The sequence below is a fragment of the Phyllobates terribilis genome, unplaced genomic scaffold, assembly GCF_046119375.1.
Source record: "Phyllobates terribilis strain yellow unplaced genomic scaffold, ASM4611937v1 Scaffold_2__4_contigs__length_985480577, whole genome shotgun sequence".
In the NCBI taxonomy this organism is placed as follows: domain Eukaryota; kingdom Metazoa; phylum Chordata; class Amphibia; order Anura; family Dendrobatidae; genus Phyllobates; species Phyllobates terribilis.
The window spans coordinates 699,422,128-699,445,893 of record NW_027362762.1 but is presented as its reverse complement, the minus strand read 5'-3'; the positions used below and the strand labels follow the sequence as shown (position 1 = coordinate 699,445,893).

Below are 23,766 nucleotides of genomic sequence, written 5' to 3'. Positions count from 1 at the left end.
TCTACTTACCATTACCTTTCCTTGTCCTCCTACACATGTCTGTTATTTACTTTTTTGTACTTTTTAATCAATTTGTATGTATTCAATAAAGTTATAGTATTTTATTCATAAACCTCTAAAAATCCATTTTTTTGGGGGGGGGTTTCATGTTTCTTGGAATGGTTTCCTAGTAAGTGGCACACACCCGGTTTCTGTGTAGATGTGCCAGCTTTCATTATGTTTTTTGGGTCTTCCTATAGTAACAAGGTGATTATTGCATGGTCCTAGTAGTGGAAAGATTCTTGTTACCTAACACAGTGGTTTTATTATTTGATCTCCAGGTGGCCTGGGGCATTGTAGTGAAGGATCACGGAGTACATCTTCTGAGGGCTTGGATGAGTAATTTGCCACTGTAGTTTGTTTTTGAGTGGATCTTATATATTTCCCAATCCTTTTGCATCCACTCCTGGCTGTGATCGCCCTTTCGGCCACTTGTGGCCACTATTTTCCACCAGTGTTTGTTAGCCAGATATCGTCAGGTCCTTTGTAACCATGTTCTAAAAATATGTCCCTAATCTAGTGCACCTCAGGCAACTTCCACAAAGCAGGATTTGGTTGGTATTTGTAAGCCAAAATGCGGAGTGAAACATTCATGTAGAAAAATGATAATGGAAATGTTGACATCTCTTCTGTGTTTTGGTGACGTTCCTGTTTATGGCTTGTGAATAATGATCCAGAATAGTGCAGAGTTCAAGTGGCCACAGTGAGTAAATAATGAATCCAGCCACTAGATGGTGCTATTACCTAGCATTACTACCAATGCGTTTCCTACTGCAGCTATTACATAACATAATAAAGATCTATACGGAATATGCATCAGACATATGACTGGCAGGTACCACTGCCCTATCCACTTATATGTCATCATTTTCTATCTCTATAATCTAATACACCCACAGATGTGTCTACTTATCAGTAATGTGTTTTTAGTCATTTATTTTGTCAAATACATTTTATTGTTGCACTAATAAAGGGGAATGAAAACTTAATTGCAAATGAGATATGTGATTACTGTGTGATCATTTGTCCTGGCCGTATTAAATATAATAAAATCCGCTGGTACTCACCCTCCCCGGTCAAGTGCTGCATGTTTGCTGCTGCTCCAGTAATTGTGCACAGGCTGTAGTGGTGTCATCACATCTACAGGTCTGCAGCCAATCACTGCTCCGTTAAGCACTGTTATGTCAATGGAGCAAGTAGTGCATAGTGCTGGAACCTGGGAGGCCGAGTACCAGATGATTTATTATTTTTCAATCATATATTGAAAAGACAGACAAATTAGTAAATAAAGTTGAAAGGGGAAATTATCCTTAATTCTCCGTTGGGACCCCAACTGATCTGCTCTCGACTATGGGTACCACTACTTGAATAAATACTTTACATAATTATCAGTGACATAAAGCTTACTAATAGTTGCTACAAAGTATCATTCTGCAGTAATAGATCATCATTACTTAACTGGGTACAATAGTATGCACTTCTTAGCTGAGAGCATGACTAGATATGTACTGGATTGTACAGGCCATTTAAAGGGGATGTCCAGGTTTGGCACAAATGTGTACAGTCACTCTATGTGACTGCAGACTTGTGAATCCGCACATCGCAACAAGCATGTACTGGCAGGATTCTCTGGTGCAGGTGGCAAGACCGAGCGGTCATTCGAAGGGGTTGTCCAGTCTTAATTAAGTCTACAGTCCTTGTATGTACGTGCACGCTGTGATGATTCTCCGGTACCAGGAGACAGCAGTCATGTGACCGCAAGTATGTGATATAGATATCACAAACTGTCAGAGTTTGATCTGACTGTCCTCTTACTGTAATCAGATTCTCTGGCATGAGAAAATCGGAGCACAGATGTGGAGAAGATAGAGAATTTAATTTCTCCATCTTCTCCATTGTCTCTGTGCGCGTTCATCAAACTACATTTGTATAAGCATTCTTCTGTCCCTCTCTCTCCTCCCTCCCGACCGAATTCTCAAACTGTAAACTAGATATCCGGTACGCACCCCAAACTTTACAATTCGGATTCACTTATCTCTAGTCATCAGGCTCTTCAGTCTCGCCTCACATCTGCTATCACTACCCTGAAACAGGATGTTATCAGTGACATTGGTTAAAGGGGCTGAGCTTGTCTGTCTTCTACTAATTGGTTGTCAATTCTGTTGCATTCTTAGTATGCTCTCCCTGCTCACCGATTTCTCTCCTTTTCAACACACATTGGCAGTGCTCTTCCTTGCCACCTCTCCACTTCTCTTTAGAGCTGGCGAGGAAACACGCTGGCAGTGCACATTGAAAGTGAAAGATTGCTGTAGAACAGAGACAAGCCTAGACCCTGAACTGGAGGTCTCTGATGACTTCCTATGTCCAGGCGATGGCAGCAGCCTTGGGGAATGACTGCAATGCCAGCCCCCTGATGACGTCCCACTTCAGGGTGGGAAAAGAAGCTGGGGCGAGTGACAGGGAAGTTTTAATTGATGAACATTACAAAAGTAGTTAGTTTTTAAAATGAAATAGTTGGACACTGAGTATTCGGTTAACTGTTAAGTTTCAGACAACCCCTTTAAGTACATCGGAATTGGTTGTTGGAACAATGGTAGCTGTTGTTCTCGTAAAACAATTGTAAATCTTTTGTGGCCTTTTTCATACTTTGTCGGGAAGCGCCCTCTTATCACAATAAACCTATGGTATGCATGCAGAATATGCCAGAACTGTAGAGAAGACATGGACTGTACAGTACATCCAAATATCATACATTGATCTAAAGCTGCTAGGTGGTGTGCCTGTGGAGTATTGGGACCTGGAGCCATGGGGGCTTTGTCTTGCAGCATAGGTGCTGTGGGCACCAGGCTGCTCCCCCTGCTTGTGCACTATCGCTTTGGTGGTGGTGTGTGCATGGCACTGCACCTTTTAGGCTAGGGACCCACTGAGTGGATCACCGTGACATAGTAGTGGGCTTCATACAATCTGATCAGAATCTTATACGAAGAACCTCATGTTCAGTTTTGTAAATGGTACAATTTTTCGATGTGCGTTCCATGTTTTTTCTGCTGTTCTGGCATAATGTACAGCACAATGTCTTCTTTTTGCAATGTACTTAGCACCTGATTACTCACCTTAGTGGTTCTTCGCCTTCCATGTCACCACTACCTGTTCCCTGCAAATTGCTACTTACCACCTTTAAAAATGTTACATAATATAATATGGATGAAACATCACTGTAATGGGCAGTGATTGGTGACAGCGCATTATTAGTCAGGATGGTAACCAGCTAGTGGCTGGACCGGCAGGTACAGCAGTGATCACCTTCTTGGGGTGGAAGAATTTCATGAGTTTTCAGTTTGCCCAAGGGCCTTGGCTTCACGATTAGCGTTTACTATTTAATTTATTCTAAGAAATTCTGATACCACGAATGATTGGAGACTTTTATTGCAATGTCCCGATATCGATCAATGAGAAGAAGCCTGGGGCAATAAAGGAGGAGAGACATTTCCAGGAAGAAATCCGAAGAAGGAGTTGGCTATTTCATGAACCAGAGAATATACGGATCCATATAATTCTCTTAGCACACGAATAGCTGCGCACACACGAATAGCTGCGCACACACCAATAGCTGCGCACACACCAATAGCTGCGCACACACGAATAGCTGCGCACACACGAATAGCTGCGCACACACGAATAGCTGCGCACACACGAATAGCTGCGCACACACCAATAGCTGCGCACACACGAATAGCTGCGCACACACGAATAGCTGCACACACACCAATAGCTGCGCACACACCAATAGCTGCGCACACACCAATAGCTGCGCACACACTGTATGTCTGATTAGGGATTTTCTTTTTTCTGTGCAACCTCATCCAGCAGCTGTTTGTGGGATTTACAGTGGAAAGAGTTGCTATAAAACTTTTAGATCGCTCTCCTAGTTTTCTAAAGGACTGTAGACGATAATCCTGTGTTTTGTTCTGTTTCGTTAAAGCATGAACTCATTAAAACATATGTAGTTGTGGGCACAAAGTATAGCTTTATACCCACTATTTTTTTTTTCAGACTTCTTTTAAGTTCTTCTCCATTAAGAACACATCTATGAGGAATAAAGATAAGGTGGTTGCAATAAAAGCAGCTAAACCACAGTGAAGAAAAAGCTAAGAATAAAATATTTATAAATGCAAATATCTATCTATACATTATTAATCTATGCATTTTCTGTCTAATTCACGAGGGAAGATACACTGACGTACTTATTGAAGGGTTAAATTATATGCACCGTTTTTATGGCTTTTTTTTGGCAAAGATGTTCACAAAATTGTGACTAAAGCCTCATTCACACGTCCGTTTTTCATGTATGTGTTCTATCTGTGGTTTTCACACATATTTATTTTACTCACTTGTATACCCATTATAATATCAGCACTGTCCCCATCGGGACTCACAATCTATTCCCTATCAGTATGTCTTTGGAGTGTGGGTGGAAACCGGAGAACCCAGAGGAAACCCACGCAAACACAGGGAGAACATACAAACTCCTTTTTTTTTTTTGTATGTTGTCCCCATGTGGGTTTCCTGCGGGTTCTCCCGTTTCCACCCACATTCCAAAGACATACTGATAGGGAATAGATTGTGAGCCCCAATGGGGACAGTGCCGATAAAGTCTGTGAAGCGCTGTGGAATTAATGGCGCTATATAAGGTAAGTGAGTAAAATAACTAAATAGAACATGTATTCATTACTGTCTGTGGGGCTGTTCACATGTTCTTGTTTTTTTTGCCGACTGTTTGTCTCCCAAAAAATCACGAGGATCGGATTCATGGATTACAATTACCCAATAGAAGCCTATGGGTCTGGGAAAATGATGGAAAATAGGGCTATCCATGAGCCATGATTAATATTGTAGTGGATAGGGGAAGTTTGCAAGTTATCTTTACATACATGAAAATCACTGATGAAACACTGATGGCAAAACCTGACACTGGCCAAACACTGTTCAAACTCGGATTATAAACGCTGATAACATGCGGAGCTTTTTTTGCATACGATGTCTGAATGAGACCTTAAAAAACAAAATTGCAGCATTTTTTGCCATGATTTGCTGAAAACCATGGCAAGAAAACATTTCATAACATTATTGATGGAACCTAATGGCTTATTTAGAGGGGCTAGTAATGAGGGAACGAGCATTCATAGGAGCGATCAGCCTTTCTAAACAGGCCGGAAAATACCCCATGAATGAGCAAAATGTTTTCTTAAAAATCATCGTTCTTAGTAGTACATCACCCCATGTAAACAGGAGATGTGCTGCCGATCACATGATGTGCAAAGACCCCTTAATGACCAGAGCCTTTTCTGTTTTTTGCATTTTCGTTTTTTGCTCCCCTTCTTTCCCAGAGCCAGAACTTTTTTATTTTTCATTCAATATGGCCGTGTGAGGGCTTATTTTTTGCGGGACGAGTTGTACTTTTAAACGCTATCACTGGTTTTACCATATCGTGTACTGGAAAATGGGGAAAAAATTCCAAGTGCGGTGAAATTGCAAAAACAATGCAATTCCACAGTTGTTGTTTTTTTTCCACGTACTAAAACTAACCTGCCATTATTACTTTCCAGGTCATTACAAGTTCGTAGACACCAAACATGTATAGGTCCTTTTTTATTTAAGTGGTGAAAATAAAATCCAAATTTTGCTAAAAAAAAAAAAAGGCGCCATTTTCCGAGATCTGTGGCGTCTCTATTTTTCGGGATCTGGGGCCGGGTGAGGGTTTATTTTTTGCGCGCCGAGCTGACGTTTTTATTGATACCATTTGGCGATGTTTTGATCGCCCGCTATTGCATTTTACTGCAATGTTGCGACCAAAAAAAACGTTATTCGGGCTTTTGGAATTTTTTTTTTATTACACCGTTTACCGATCGGATTGATTCCTTTTTTATATTGATAGATCGGGTGATTCTGAATGCGGCGATACCAAATATGTGTATGTGTTTTTTTTTTGTTTTTTTTTATTTTGAATGGGGCAAAAGGGGGGTGATTTAAACTTTTATATTTTTTTTTACTTTTTTTATATTTTTAAAAACCTTTTTTTTTACACTTTCTGCATGCTTCAATAGTCTCCATAGCAGACTAGAAGCAGCAGTTTTCTGATTGCTTCTACTCATATAGGCGATGAGCAGATCGCATGTATGCAGTAGAAATGCTCCTGTGCAATGAGCGCCGCCGACCACTAGGTGGCGCTCATAGCAATCTTTACATGACAACCAGAGGGGTCTGCTGCAGACCCCGGGTTGCCATGCCTACCCATCGGTGACCCACGATCACGTGACGGGGTCACCGATTGGCGGGGTAAGTGACACGCTTCCGGCGCGGCACTGTTAAATGCCTCTGTCAAAGATTGACAGCGGCATTTAACTGGTTAACAGCCGCGGGTGGATTGCGATTCCACACGCGGCTGTTGCGGGCACATGTCAGCTGTATAAATCAGCTGACATGTGCCCATTGCAGCGAGGGCTCAGCGCCGGAGCCCCCCGCTGAAACGGCCTTTCCAACATGGTGCATACTGTTACTGACCACGTCGGAAAGGGGTTAATAATCATGCTGTGCACATAAAACGTTCATTGGTGGTCATTTAAATGGGTTATCTGGGACTGTAGAGTTTTTTTGGCGATGATAAGAACTTATCGGAAGGTAATTACTACCTGCCTGTTCTGCACTGTGATGACCTCCCCTGGCTCAGGCGTCAATTCATTTGACCTCACGTCTACAGAGCAATTCTTTGTTTTCCGCTCTGCTCTGTTGATGGTGCGTCATTGTCAACATCATGCTGACTGACAGCTGTCTACCTGCAGTTGGGAATCATAGACTGTTTGAGTTAGAGGGGACCTCCTGGGTCATCTGGTCCATCCCTCTGCTCAATGCAGGATTCACTAAACCATCTCAGACAGATGTCTGTCTAGCCTCTGTTTGAAGACGTCCATTGAAGGAGAACTCACCACCTCTCGTGGCAGCCTGTTCCACTCATTGATCACCCTCACTGTCAAAAAGTTTTTTCTAATATCTAATCTGTATCTTCTCCCTTTCAGTTTCATTCCATTGCTTCTCGTGTTTCCATGTGCAAATGAGAACAAGGTTGGTCCTTCTACACTGTGACATCCCTTCAGATATTTGTAGACAGCTATTAAGCCTCCTCTTAGCCTTCTTTTTTGCAAGCTAAACATTCCCAGATCATTTAACTGTTCCTCGTACGACATAGTCTGCAATCCTCTCACCATCCCGGTAGCTCTTCTTTGAACTTGCTCCAGTTTTTCAATGTCTTTTTTTAAAATGTGGTGCCCAGAACTGGACACAGTATTCCAGATGAGGTCTGACCAAGGAGGAGTAGAGTGGGAGAATTATTTCAGGTTATGTAGACTCTATGCTTTTTTTTTAATACATCCCAGAACTATGTTTGCTTTTTTTGCTGCTGCATCACACTGTTGACTCATGTACAGTCTCTCATCTATTAGTATACCCAAGTCTTTTTCACACATTTTGTTGCTTAGTTCTGTTCCTTCTATTCTGTAGATATAATTTTTGTTTTTCTTGCCTAGATGTAGAATCTTGCATTTCTCCTTGTTAAATACCATTCTATTAGTTGCTGCCCATTGTTCAAGCTTTTCTAGATCAGTCTGAATCCTGAATCTGTCTTCTCTAGTGTCAGCTATCCCTCCTAGCTTTGCATCGTCTGCAAATCTGATTAGCTTACCTTCAGTTCCCTTATCGAGATCATTTATAAAAATGTTGAATAAGCCGGCTGCATATCAGCATGATATCGATAATAACGCCCCATTAACAGAGTAGAATGGAAGAGAAGGAGCTGCTCTGACATTACCGGAAGCAGGAGAATCGCTAGTGGGAGTGGTCCGTTAATGCTCTGAGCCACAACAGATTGGTGCAGGGCAGAACAGGCAGGTTATTAGCAGCTAACTTCCAGTAAGTTCTTAGTACCATAGCCAAAAACCCCAAAGTATATTTCTAGACGCAACTAAATGGTTAGTGGGGAAAATTATACTATTGGGCATTGTTTGTTACTGTATTAACTTGCATGAAGCTGCTATTTGGTCACTGTATGGTGGTGGTTTGGAGTGGCACAGGTATGGTATATTATATTTGTAGTCAATGATTTGGGCAGCACTGTATAGTATTGATGCTCAGACAATGCATGGTGCTGTTATTTGGGAGCCTTATTGTATGGCTCCGATAAGAGCTCTTTGCTCTGTTATTTGAGGTACAGTGTGCGGCCTCCTTATGAATTCCTAATTGGGACCCCCAAAATGTACATTTTTTGAGATTTCAGTTTCCATTATGATGCATTCTGGGAATATAAGATAAAAATATAAGAGAAGATATTAAAATATATACGGTAGTGGTTAAACCATTTTATATTAAATTAAAGTTTAATTAAGAGATTGTTTAGATCCTGTTTCCCTGTATGCAGATATAAGAAGAGGAAATGAATGGGCGTCTTAGTCATTGTGTGGGCCCTTTGAGTTTATATAAATAATAGATTCAGGATATAATAACTACCTGCAGTCTGCATTTTAGCAATATTACCATTACAATGTACTCATTCACTACTTATTTCGGGAGCCCTGAATGGTAAATCAATATTCATAACATAGTCATAGGGGTGAAGGAAATAGTAAATCAAGAGTACAAAAAGGTTACTTTTGATTTGTTGTAAGACTTGTGTCACATCATTATTTGCACACTGGCCTTCCATACGAGAAGTACGAACGCTGATTCCTCCACCTAAATTCTAATCATGTTATTGCATTGTTGTTAGGAGGTTTGGGGATATCAGATCTTTAATGCAACTTTGTATTCTTTATGTTGAATTCTCAGAACAAAGCATTACTGCCGTTGAGGCTTCTTTTGGTGAGGGTGAAGGTAGTTCTGCACCTTGGGTAGTATGGGACGCTAGCAAGGACTTATGGAGAGGCTTTTTGATTAAAAAATTTCAGGTCATAATAAAAGGGAGAAAAAAATCTAGAAACTTAGAAAAAGGGTAATGTCAGTGGGATAGGGATCAAGTTTGAATCACTCATCTTCTAACCCATCAGGTCCACAAAGTTTTTTTTTTAAAGCTAAGAAAATAATATTTAGCCGGAGATAATCCCAGTAGATGAATATTTAACTTAATTTATTATTATTTTTTTAATAATTATAGATTTTTTTTTTTCATTTTGATTACAGTCAGTCGTATTGATAACAGCCACATGGACTATGGAAACAATAGTTTGTTGATGTTCATTGACTTATGACTTGTGATGTGTGTAGAAGTCAGTGTGAGAAGGTATGCAGTGAAAAAACCTCATGTGAATGGTGGCTCTTGTGTTATTTATATATAGGTGTTATCTGTCATCGTTATCCAGCCTGGAATGATAATGAAACTGCTGAAGAGTCATCTGCACAGAACAAGTCAGGCCTAGTGACAGTGAAAATATTGCAAAACTAAAGAATTTCTTTTAAAGGGAGTCTGTGACGTGTCCATACTAACCACAGCACCTTGTAGGGGACATATCCCTAACAAATGGATTTATTGTTATCATCTGTTGCTTTGTTTGCCGAAAATCCACCTGTATTCAGATATGGTAATGAGCTGATCAGTGCACCCTTGGCGTGACCGAGTGGGGCAGTGCACCTTCCCACTTACTTGCTATACATGTTTACTTTACAGGAGCCATCACTGACTAAGTGGATGGTGCACTGAACCACCTGGTCACATCAAGGGTATAAAGAGCACATCATTAGCATATTTGAAAAGCTGAAATCCAGAGAAATTCAGCTACATATTTTAAACCTAAAGATACAATTGTTATTAGGGCTATGTCCCCTCAAGGTGCCACATCTCCTGGCCAGTTGAGGAAGCAAAAGAGAGTATACAGATAATACAGCATGGGATCACAGCTGATTCTTTCTGTGAAGTAAAACATTTGCTGCTTGTTTTTTAGACATGTTTTACCTCACAGAAAGAATCCTCTGTGATCCCCTGCTGTCCTGTCTGTATACTCTTTTGCTTCCTCCTCTGCCCAGGAGCTGTGGTATGATCAGACCATGTTCCTGGGCGGTCGGGCACAGCCATTGCACAGTACACAGCAGGGGCACATTTATAAGATTATCTCAGCACAGGAACATTTTATTTAAACACATCCAGTTGTGGAAATTATTCATATTCCAGGATCTATTGATTAAAATTAATTTTGTTTGTGGGAAAACCCCTTTTAATGCAGAAAGCCTTGATCACTTCAGCTTTAGGAACCTCCTTCAGGATACTTCTAGAAGTAGCCATGCATATACATGCACAAAAATAACACCATTCACACAGAAATTAGCAGCGTGTGAACTTATCCCAGCTCTGCCTTCTCACATTGGTTAAGGGGACGCACCTGTATGACAAAGCAGATTTGGACAATGACCCTAGAAGGAGCTACAGTGCTGTCCAGATTGGTATTCACCCAACTTTAACCATACACTCATGATATGTTTGAAGATCACTTCACAAAAGAGAAAATTTCAAAACGTTTCTACAAAAAGTTTGACAAGTTTGTTGATGCACAGTCCCATGCTCTTATTTCTAGAAAATAAGAAATCAGCCATGTTTGTTTCTTACTGGCTTCTCTGCTGAGAAACTCCTGTCTTCATACCTTGTGTTGTGTGAATAAATGGCGGAAGAGGCAGAAGACTCTTCTCACAAGGGTAGTTTGGCTGAAGAGGATACAGTTTTGTCTAAATTATTTGTAGGCAGAAGTACATACTCTTGGCCAATAAGATGCCCTCCACATTGTAATGAAACCCAAGCCCAGAGATGGTGGTCAGTCTCCATTTAAGTGCATATTATTTGAGGAAAATACAGGAAAGGGGCAACCGTAAAACTGCAAGCGTTTTCTTCTAATAAAGTGCAAATGGTCTCTTCAGAGAGGAAGACGGCCAGAACTCTAGTGCCACCTACAGGAAGTAGCAATCCTAAAAGTCAATATCGACCCTTTAACGAGCCTGGTCACATGACCTAGGATATAAGCCAGGACCAGAAACTCAATTTACAGACACTGTGTTTCGGGATACTGCCCCTCGTCAGTGCAAAGTGTGAGTTATGGTTTGGCTGAGTGAGAGGCATGAGACCGGTATCTAAGGGGTAACATTTTCTAAAAAAAAAAACACCCAAAATGCCACCCAAACTGGCAAGTTTAGTTTATGGAAAGATTAATGCCCCACACAGCAGTATAACGCCAGCTGCTTCTCTGCTGGTGCCCCTCTGCCCGTTGGATCAGGCTGGCTACGAATGAAAAAGCCACTAGGTAAATATAGTGGCTGACTAGATGTGGCTGGACCAGGTGAAAAGGTGACAAGCCCTATAGAGCTGCATTTATTGTCATTTTTTGTGGAAAACATCCATATAAGAGAGACTGTATGCCATGTATTGTTATTTTCTGCTGCCATCCCTATTACAGGTCACAGTGTGGTTTTGATGAGATAGCTTGTTAATGAGGTTTTAAGCGAAGACTTAACAGCCAGACAATTGTTCTAAAGGTGACCTGGAAAAAAGAAGGCAGCAGGTTTTATTAAAATGAAAGCGTTTAGCTGGCAGAACAGCTTGATAAATAGCCGCACTCCCACTTAAATGCCTGACAGATTTCTAAAAAGAGTAATTATATAGCTGTAGAATCTTGTCATGGACTTTTGATTACACTGAGGAATTTGGGCACAGTTTTGGATTAGATATCTGATTTACAGCCATGAGAATATGCTGTTCTGTGTGAGACTAGTTCAGCACTTATATTAGCCAACATGACACAAAAATAGCTGTTTAGCTAATGGCAGCCATGAGAAGATACACAAGGGAACGTTTATAAATCAGTTTATAGCTTAGGATGAGCTCCTCTCCCCACCTTTACCATCTACTCCTTCCCTTTCATTGGTGATTGACATCAGACCATCAATCATTGACAGGAAGAAGTTGAGAGGAGCAATCTCTTCACGAATACACTGGACTCATAAACTATGTGTCCGATGTATTCCTACAGAATTGTGTGCTGCCCTTATATCGGATATAACTGATCAGTATGTTTCCTAATAAAATAAACTTACGACTAATACATTTCTTAGTTGCTTATTTTTAATGCTCAACTTCATTGCAGCAAGTAAATAATAGTGTAATAAGAGGTGTGGAAAGCAGCCTTATAACTAAAGGCCCCTATGCATATTAAAGCTGGAATAAAAACAAAATGAATAAATACCCTGCAGTAAGTAAATAGTAATAGTACATGTAAATAACATAGGTGACTAAAGCGTATAAGCCATCCCACCACGACAAGGTGTAACCACTCAAGATGGTCCAATCTCTAAAGTGAAACCTCTCTAGGTGCCAGCCGGCCTCAATATATATGGGCAGAGCAGGGTTCACTTACTGCAGGGTATTTATTCATTTATGTTTGTTTATGGTCATAGTGTGAATGTGTACCTACGCATTGCACTTATAACAACATTTGCTCCAGCTATTTTTTTTTCAGTGTTCTTTATGCATATTATACTAATGGGCAAACCTGGCGATATCAGTTGAAGTCTAATGTGTAGGTCAAGCTCTGCATCTGATATGAACCGTAGGACATAGGCCATGATCAAGGTATGGGACCGAACAAAACATTGGCCGTCCTGTATATTCCCACATGCTGACATCAGTAAAACGTTCCGTGCAAGTGTGTGTCTGGGTATCTCGCACTAATGTGTATGGGTGCCTCTGACTCTTCCCTGACAGATTATATTGGGGGAGATAAGGATCCAGCATGTCCGATTTAGGACTGGCAATCCTCTTCTCTAAGAGATAAGCTGCCACCAGACATGTCTGGCAGCGGCTCTGTCATAGACAACAGAGGAGCGCTTGCTCAGCTATGTGCGCCTAAGTATGGAAGAGTCGGGTGAGATTGCTGCTGGCCAAATGATCAGCCAAAATTATTAGCTCAAATAAAGCATATAATATTAGCAAGGTAAGAAAAATGGAGATTTCACAGGGGTTAAAAGAAATTAAAGTGAAGTGGATTACAGGGTTTAGAAACTACAAGTTCTTACATCAATGACATGCATTAAAGGGAATCTGTGAGTAGGATCAACCCTGCTAAGCCATCTATATGGGCATATAGGTCATAGAAAGTTAAATAAAATGATACCTTGATATCTGTGATCTGATGTCTTGTTCGAGAGAAATCCACGTTCTTATTATGTAAATGGGTTGTTAAAAGGGAATCTGTCACCACATTTGATCTATGTAAACTATTAATACAGGTTATAGACTGCTGAGGAGAGTGTTACCTTATTGTTGAGAAATCATCTTTTATCACTTTATATAAATGACCTCTCCCAGGCTCTGGGGAGGACACTGCCTGGAAGATAACTCTGCCTCCAGAGATTATTATACATGAAGGGGGAGTTACCAGTGTGAGACAAGTAACTAACACACAACAGGAGATATGAACATTGACTTCTTGCAAACACATTTTTGCAGCTTTCTGAGCTCTGCTGTAGTGTAACAATATTACAACTCTGTCTGCCTGTGATCTGGAAGCTGAAGCTGAGAGGAACCTGCAGATGCATCAGGTATAATCACACACAGCTCTGCAGTGAGATCAGGAGAGCAGAGAGCGGCCATTACATATCACACTGGTAACTCCTCCTTCATGTATAATAATCTCTGGAGGCAGAGTTATCTTGCAGGCAGCGTCCTCCCCAGAGCCTGGAAGAGGTCATTTATACAAAGTGATTAAAGTTGATTTCTCAACAAGGCATCTGATATGAGACATACAGGTATCACACTCCTCAGCAGTCTATAACCTGTATGCCCATATTAATAGTATAGATAAATCAAATGTGGTGACAGATTCCCTTTAAGATCTATAGGCTGGACACAGATCTCCATGAGAATCTGTCTCCAGAACTTATGTTAAATGAAAGGGGGCATTACTAGTGTGAGACATGTAATGACTGACAGCCTGCTCTCCTGATCTACATTTGTCACACAGGTCCCAGGTGAAGGAATGCTTGCATACAATGGTGTTGAAATTCTATTTCTTATAAGGAATGCAGATTTTTTAATACCCAGATAATATAAATATATACCATATATTCATCATATATGTTTTTATCTTTTGCAGTGAAAGAAGATTTCCAAAGGCCTGCATCATGTAATGCAAGATTGTTTGCCTTAGTCATTTTCTAGAAGCCGGAAAATGTAGAAAACATTTTAACTCCTCGAAGAAATACATGTCGCTGAAGAAGCCTCAAATGACAATGAAATCTACACAGAATTAAATGACAAAAAATGTGAAAGACTCTTTATTAAGAGACGCTGCGGTATGTCGACCAACAGAAGACTTGGTCTCTTAGTAATATTTGCTTTCTATTTTTATACAGTAAGTTGTTAGTTTTCTGTTCTACACAAGTGCATTATGTTGAAGAAATTTAGTTGAAATCGGAAACACACCCGGATTCAGTGCAATATGTCTTAGAGGGAAAAAAAAAAAAAACCTAGATGCAAAAAGTTGTTTCTTTTTTGTGATCATTGCCATTTACTGAAAAGTAGAATACTGTTTCCAGTCTAAGAGTGCTGCTAATTGATGTTGTGCTCAGACAGTAAAATATGAACTGTGCGACCTGTTACTTACCTGTTATATATTTATATTTTTATATATATATATCTATATATATATACAGTACAGACCAAAAGTTTGGACACACCTTCTCATTTAAAGATTTTTCTGTATTTTCATGACTATGAAAACTGTACATTCACACTGAAGGCATCAAAACTATGAATTAACACATGTGGAATTATATACTTAACAAAAAAGTGGGAAACAACTGAAAATATGTCTTATATTCTAGGTTCTTCAAAGTAGCCACTTTTTGCTTTGCTGACTGCTTTGCACACTCTTGGCATTCTCTTGATGAGCTTTAAGAGGTAGTCACCGGAAATGGTCTTCCAACAATCTTGAAGGAGTTCCCAGAGATGCTTAGCACTTGTTGGCCCTTTTGCCTTCACTCTGCGGTCCAGCTCACCCCAAACCATCTCGATTGGGTTCAGGTCTGGTGACTGTGGAGGCCAGGTCATCTGGCGTAGCACACCATCACTCTCCTTCTTGGTCAAATAGCCCTTACACAGCCTGGAGGTGTGTTTGGGGTCATTGTCCTGTTGAAAAATGAATGATGGTCCAACTAAACGCAAACCGGATGGAATAGCATGCCGCTGCAAGATGCTGTGGTAGCCATGCTGGTTCAGTATGCCTTCAATTTTGAATAAATCTCCCACAGTGTCACCAGCAAAGCACCCCCACACCATCACACCTCCTCCTCCATGCTTTACGGTGGGAACCAGGCATGTAGAGTCCATCCGTTTACCTTTTCTGTGTCGCACAAACACATGGTGGTTGGAATCAAAGATCTCAAATTTGGACTCATCAGACCAAAGCACAGATTTCCACTGGTCTAATGTCCATTCCTTGTGTTCTTTAGCCCAAACAAGTCTCTTCTGCTTGTTGCCTGTCCTTAGCAGTGGTTTCCTAGCAGCTATTTTACCATGAAGGCCTGCTGCACAAAGTCTCCTCTTAACAGTTGTTGAAGAGATGTGTCTGCTGCTAGAACTCTGTGTGGCATTGACCTGGTCTCTAATCTGAGCTGCTGTTAACCTGCGATTTCTGAGGCTGGTGACTCGGATAAACTTATCCTCAGAAGCAGAGGTGACTCTTGGTCTTCCTTTCCTGGGGCGGTCCTCATGTGAGCCAGTTTCTTTGTAGATCTTGATGTTTTTTGCAAATGCACTTGGGGACACTGTCAAAGTTTTCCCAATTTTTCGCACTGACTGACCTTCATTTCTTAAAGTAATGATGGCCATTAGTTTTTCTTTACTTAGCTGTTTTTTTCTTGCCATAATACAAATTCTAACAGTCTATTCAGTAGGACTATCAGCTGTGTATCCACCAGACTTCTGCACAACACAACTGATGGTCCCAACCCCATTTATAAGGCAAGAAATCCCACTTATTAAACCTGACAGGGCACACCTGTGAAGGGAAAACCATTTCCGGTGACTACCTCTTGAAGCTCATCAAGAGAATGCCAAGAGTGTGCAAAGCAGTCATCAAAGCAAAAGGTGGCTACTTTGAAGAACCTAGAATATAAGACATATTTTCAGTTGTTTCACACTTTTTTGTTAAGTATATAATTCCACATGTGTTAATTCATAGTTTTGATGCCTTCAGTGTGAATGTACAATTTTCATAGTCATGAAAATACAGAAGAATCTTTAAATGAGAAGGTGTGTCCAAACTTTTGGTCTGTACTGTATGTGACTATGTGTGTGTGTGTGTGTATATATATATATATATATATATATATATATATATATATATATATATATATATATATATACAGTACATGTATGTATATGTATAATATGTGTGTGTATATATATATATATACAGTACATGTATGTATATGTATAATATGTGTGTGTGTATATATATGCATACACACATCTCGACATTAAAATTGCAACATGAAGAAGGAAAAGTCATGGAATTATGGAAATCACAGGATTGACAGACATGTTATGTATATGCAAATGATGAGAAAATTAAAATTACATTTTCAAAACACCTCGATTCTCTCAGAATCCAGTAGGAGTGCTACGCTCATACTCGATGCCTTCACGGGAAAATGTGGAAGTGCTGCAGGAACAAATTTTTTCCACTCAGTGCCAGGATGCATGTTACTGCTGTATTGTGAGCCGCCTGCATGGCTTAAATGTGCTAGCATGGCCTGCAGCGTCTGCAGGCTTGTCTCATAAAAGCCCACCTAGGACATCATTGGTCGGCAGTTGCAAAGGGAGCTGCCAGCAGTGATGATTTGTGGACCAAAGTGCATTCAGCATGGCAGAACATTCGTCAGACAACCATTAATAACCTTATTGATAGCAGCCAAGGCGTGTAAATGCTGGTATTTCCGCATGTGGCGCTCATACTCGATACTGAATAAATCGAGATGTTTCGAAAATTTTGTTTCCTTTTTTTTTTCTTCTGCATATCATGTCAATCGATCCTGTGACTTCCATAGTTACATAACTTTTTCTTCTTGGTGTTGCAATTTGATTATTGAGGAGTGCATATAGATTTATATTATGATATCTGTACATTATAAATGTATGTACCAAAGCTCTAAATGTAAGTCCAGTCTGTCTGACAATGTGATTACCAGTATGTAACTGTTATATTGTGACGTGGCTGATCATGTTTATTCCCCGATCATTGTATTTTATATCATTTACACGTTGTCCATAGGCGTAACCTTATTCTTAAAAAATGACCCTCACCATTAATTCTTTTCCTCGGGCAGGTCTATAACTACAATACAGCTCTTAATGACTCTTATTGTCAATTATGTTTGTCAGTCAGAAAAGATGACTTTTACGCTAAAAGGGTTTTCTAGGATTACAATATGAGCCTTTTACAGAAATCGTGCCACTTCTCACAGGCTGTCTGTTAGTGCAGCTCAGCCCTATTCAGATAAGCCGAGTGGCACTGTTTCTTGAAAAAAATGTGTAGACCTGATTTCATAACTATGGGTAACCCCTTTAAATGACATCTGCCTGGCTATGCTCTTCACTTTCTGGATTATAGGTACCTGCCGATCCTAAAGTGACCACTCAGACAGGATCACATACATACCATAAATGCCAACTTTCCTTACATTGGCTGCCTTATTCTTTTGTGTGTTCCACATAAGTTGAAATTGGGTTAATCATTGGAAAACTCATGCAGTATCTTATGTATAGAGCTTCCCATGGGCAGTAATCATTGAGACATTGGGGAATTTACCAATATTTGTGTACCGCTAAGTGCTGTACTTGTATGTAGCTACAGTCGCATGTGTGCTGTAATCCAAAAAATGGCACAATGATTGCGGAGTACAGATACTTGCAATTCGAAAGCCTCACCCTTTTTTTCAACAAATCTGAGATTGTCCATGCTTATGGAGGATGGAACTAGGATTTGATAAATATGGCATTCAGTATACAATTGGCAAAGCTGCATAGACAAATATGCCCACTTTCGTTCCAGTAATAGTTTAGTACACAATGTATGAATTTTACATATAATTTGTGACATCTTCAGGAAAATTTACCGTATAGAATCGCCGCTGTATCCTGGGTTAGATAGACATGCTGATGACACCAAGAACTCCAATGCAGTGAACTCACTTTCAAAGTGGCCTGAAAGCAATTTCACAATACAAAGAAAATTCTAGGCTGTCCGGCTGCTAACTACACAGCTATACTAGCTATTAGGCAAAGGCCTACTGCCTACACTTCTATCTATACCAGTTTTATTACTCCTATCTATCTATCTATCTATCTATATCTATCTATCCCATATCTATCTATCTCATATCCATTTATTTATTCATTCATTTCCATGTCTATCCTTGTAATAGATACACAAATAGAGTGAAAAAAAAGCAATAAAATGCCCTAAGTTTTGTATCATATTTCACTAGTTTCAGGGTAAACATTGTCTCTGTATATTTTGATTGCTGCTACAGTGCTGCTCACCATTATTGGCACCCCTTCATTTTTTTCATAGACTGTACAATATCTTCATACATAAATGGAAATGTACCAAAGTTATATCTTCAGGATTTTTTAATTAGTGGTCCAAAGTAATACAACAATAAAACATTGTTTTTCAACTTCTATGTTTCAATTTCAAAGAAGAAACAGAATAACTAGCATGTGAAGCAATAAAGGCACCCGTAATTAATACTTGGTTGCACACCCTTTGGCATTGATGACAGTCTCCAAATGTTTCTTGTAGTCATCTATAAGCTTCTTGCAGTTCTCAGCTGGAATTTTCTCCCACTCTTCCTTTGCAGTTTGTTCAAGCTCTTGAATGTTTGCAGGGTTCTTTTTCCCAATTGCAGATTTCAGCTCACCCCAAATATTTTCAATCGGATTGAGGTCAGGACTCATTGCTGGCCATTTTAAAACAGTTCATTTTTTTTTCAACCATTCCTGAATACTTTTGCATGTGTGCTTTGGGTCATTGTCTTGCTGGAGAACCCATGATCTTCGACTCATATCAAGTTTTCTTACACTGGGTTGCACATTTCGCTCTAAAATCTCTTGATAATTCTCTGATTTCATGACTCTTGTTATACGGTCAAGGCCTCCAGTACGAGACGCAGCAAAGTAGCCCCACAGCATTATGAATCTTCCACTATGCTTAACTGTTGGTAAGGTGTTTTTTTCCTTATAAGCTTCATTGCGCTGTCTGTAAACAAACTGTTGCTTTGCATTGCCAAAAACTCTATTTTTGTTTCTTCTGTACACAGAACATTTTCCCCGAAGGATTGTGGTTTGTCAAGATACTCTAGGTTTGTCAAGATACTCTTTGGCAAAGATTAGTCGTTCCTTTTTATGTCTTTTCTTCAGCAATGGTTTCTTCCTTGGTCTTCGCCTATAAAGCTCTGCTTGTTTTATTGTGTGGCGTATGGTACTTGTTGAAACCATGACCCCAGACTGTTCCAGATTGGCCTACAGGTCTTTGGATGTTTGACGTGGTGTTTTTTCCACCATTCGCACCAACCTTCAAAGACATCTCTTGTCAATTTTCCTCTTTCCCCCATGTCCAGGGAGGTTCTTGACAGTTGAACAACCAACAGGAGATTAGACCCCTAAAATGTAACTTTTATTTAAATGTACTAAAAAGGACTCAATAGTCACCACAACAACAAACACGAATACAAAAACAAAACGAAATGCCAGGGAACAGGGATAAGTCACACATCAGTCAGGAAGGATTACGGGCTCTATCTGTCCCTATATTGTCCCTAAATTCTCTCCCTTCCTGACAGCGGAGGTTGGCACCCTAATTTTTGCTCCGTGGCGCCCCTGCTCCACGTCGGTGTCCCTAATATCCCTGGTAAATATCTATCTTAATATTTAAAAAAACACAATCGTGAATGAAAGATAGAAAAAAGTGAACGTACAGATTAAGAGGCCGACACCAACGTGGAGCGGGGGCGCCACGGAGCAAAAATTAGGGTGCCAACCTCCGCTGTCAGGAAGGGAGAGAATTTAGGGACAAAATAGGGACAGATAGAGCCCGTAATCCTTCCTTACTGATGTGTGACTTATCCCTGTTCCCTGGCATTTCGTTTTGTTTTTGTATTCGTGTTTGTTGTTGTGGTGACTATTGAGTCCTTTTTAGTACATTTAAATAAAAGTTACATTTTAGGGGTCTAATCTCCTGTTGGTTGTTTAGTTTTATAATTGGGCCCCGCTTATATATTCTTTGTTCAGGTGTTTAATCAGGTTCTTGACAGTTCCATGCTTGGCAAACTTCTTAATACCATTGCACTTTTGAAACTGGGATACCAAGTTCTTTGGAGATGGCCTTATACCCTTTGAAAGTCTTGTGTTTGCTAATAATAGCAATTCTGATGTCCTCAGACAGCTCCTTTGTCTTCTCCATCATGACAAAGGAACACCTGGCTTTTTAAAACACTGAAGTCATCATTCATTGGCTAATTTATGTCATATGGGCACCAACAATCACAGGTGAATCTCCTTTGTGATTTACCACAGGCGAATCGAAATGTGTTTCCATACTAAATTAATGTAAAGGGTGGCAATACTATTAACACAGCTAGCTTTAGAATTTTCCTATTTTTCCCTCCCATTGTTTTTTGTTTTAAATTTATGTTTCTCATTTGCTCTTTTGTATTTAACACGAGGGCTCTATACAAAAAAACTTTCACTTGATTCATTTTTTCAGGAAATATTCCACATTATGTACTTAAACTTCATGGGTGCCAATAACAGTAAGCAGGACTGTATATACTGCTTTCTTATTGTACAAATTGGTTACTCTATTGAATGTTTTTTGTGGTGGCATAATAAAGGAAGACATAATATTTGCAATCAATCAAAAAAAAAGAGTTTTAGCCCCACGTGGCAGGCCATGATAAAACAGATTTCCTTGCTACTAACCGCTTTGGGCAGCACGGTGGCTCAGTGGTTAGCACTGCAGCCTTGGGGTCCTGGGTTCAAATCCCAGCAAGGACAACATCTGCATGGAGTTAGTGTGGGTTTCCTCCTGGTTCTCCGGTTTCCTCCCACGCTCCAAAGACATACTGATAGGAAATCTAGATTGTGAGCCCCAATGGGGACAGTGCTGACAATGTCTGTAAAGCGCTGTGGAATTAATGGCACTGTATAAGTGAGTAAAATAACTAAACTTTGAAAAAATCCCTGGCACAGTAGAGCATGCCACAACACCTGTGTTCTGAATTCTGCACCAATTCTATTCTAAACCTGTCTCCAACTAATATGCCACATGTGAACATGGCCTTAGTGCCAGGATTCAACACCCTGCTTAAAAAAAAAATTCACTGTTTGATGATATTAACTTACACAGTACAGCTGATATTTAGTTTAATTGTAAATGGTTTTGGAAAATGTTTCAGATTATTTGCCCAAGAAGGACCACACATTTTTTTGTCCCCGGAGGCGCTTTTCCTACTCTCGCAGCAGATTAAGAACATATTTTAATTGCTGCGTGAAATCTTGTCTGCAAATTGGCCTCACATACAAATCCATATTTCAGTTCCATTCATGCAACAAGTAGTAATACTGCAGCATATGAGCTCAAACTGTACAGTAACTCTGTAGGTGCATAAGGCCTTATACAAACAAATATCTTAATACACGCAATAGAAAAGATATATAAAATACACATACACCATCTGGTAACTATGGTGTCAAATCTTGACTAAAAGAAGATTCATCTACAAGGAAAGAGAAGAAACGTAGTGATTAGGGTCTATCACATGCTCCATTCAAAGACTCTGTCGAGTTCTTTTAATTTTGATGGCAAAAATAGTCACTGTCCTTGTCGTTCAGATAACAAACACTACAGCAAAACCGTGAAATAATTCATTGTAACGGGGACCATTGGGTACAACTGACATCTGTCAAAATTTGGATTTGGCATTATGATGTTGATCCTGTTATAAATGAATGCCACGTGTAAAGAGCTTTATCACCTACTTTTACTTAGGTACAGGCTCCAGAGCTGTATTCACAATCCTGCCAACAGACATAACTCTTTAAGAGTATGTTCACACAACCCTATTTTCAGACGCTTTTGGACAGAGTCCTCTCTGAAAGCCGCCTGTAAAGCACTCAGAAAACAATCAAAAGCATGAACATATACATTTCTATTAGTGTTGAGCGAGTATATTCTGTCCGAGTATGCTCGGGCCGAGCTCCGAGTATTTATAGCTGCTCGGTGATATGCTTGAATCACTCCCGTGTGCATGATTTGCAACTGTTTGACAGCTTTATTACATGTGAGGAATGTGTAAGAAATAGACATTCCTCACATGTAATAAAGCTGTCAAACAGTCGCAAATCATGCACACGGGAGTGATTCAAGCATATCACCGAGCAGCTATAAATACTCGGAGCTCGGCCCGAGCATACTCGGCGAAAGGGTTAATAGAACATACTCGCTCAACACTAATTTCTATCTAAAAAAAAAAAAATAGCTGTTCATATGTTCAGTCTTTTGAGCGTATTTTAATTACTTCAGGTTTCCAAGGATGACAAATGGTTAAAAGAAGTGTCCTGACCGTTCCTCAGGTGTCTTCAGTGGGAAGGCTTAAAAGTGAGTGTTTTTTCAAAAACCGCTAGCAGTTTCTTCATTGATGAATCGAGTTAAAAAAATAACAATTTATGTTGCAGATTGATTGCCAATTTTCTTTGTTAGGTTCAATGGAAAATTCTGAATCTAAAAAGAAAATCCACTTGTGCGGGTTTTTGATGTCCAAATATGTTTAAAATAAAACATTTTACTCTATATATAACACTCTATATAAAACACTATGTTCACTTCCCCACAAACGCAGCCCCACAGATAAGTGCAATTTCAGGCTGCGGATAGAACATCCAGAAAAATGTCTGGCCCATTATCAGTTCAGAGAACCTCCAGAAACGTTAAATTGCTTATGAGAGACTGATAACAGTTTTCTAGACTTTGCTTTTTAAGCTTTTTCTGTAGGTTGAGTGGCCTTTGAAATGCTACATCAGTAGTTATAGTAAAATTACACAAACTGATTTGATCATTAGGTGATTATAGTAATGTACTGTATATCCTAAAAGTCATGAACATATCTCCACTTTGGTTACAAATTTGTGATTTAGATTAAAAGCTATAACCTGTTACCAACATAATATTATTAATGTTCGTCTTCACACAGAAAATGTTGGCAGATTGTAGTGTAAAATGTTTTATGTGTGACAAATATTGTAAGCACTTCATCATATCAAAATAAAGAGTCTCCAGAATGCTAGTTTCCAGTGGTTGCATTATTTATGGTTTCACATCTAAATCCACCTGACCATAATGATCAATTTATCAATAGAAGCTGGCGTATGCAATGGCATTGTGCAAATGCTTTTTCCCAGAGGAGCACATTTGTCAGTCTCTCCCAGAGTCAGTCTATGTGTAACGCTGAGTCACTTCTCATGGACAAGCCGTGAGTCGGGATAGTGAAGGAGTCCGAGTTCAAAAGCTAGGAGGGTACATCATAAACAGAGGGAAGAGACAAATGCGTAGTCAGGTAACAGTCCGAGGTCAAAATACTGGAAGG

General features: G+C 39.8%; 1 protein-coding gene across 1 annotated transcript in view; it reads left to right on the top strand.

Moving 5' to 3' along the window:
• The window catches only part of LOC141225797 (potassium voltage-gated channel subfamily A member 3-like), a 75,671-nt gene extending 60,842 nt beyond the window's left edge, over window positions 1–14,829 (top strand). Inside the window, exon 2 of the mRNA XM_073667103.1 lies at window positions 14,214–14,829. The gene's annotated coding sequence lies outside the window, so the exon portion shown is untranslated. The remainder of the gene's footprint in view (window positions 1–14,213) is intronic.
• The last annotated feature ends 8,937 nt before the right edge of the window (window positions 14,830–23,766 follow it).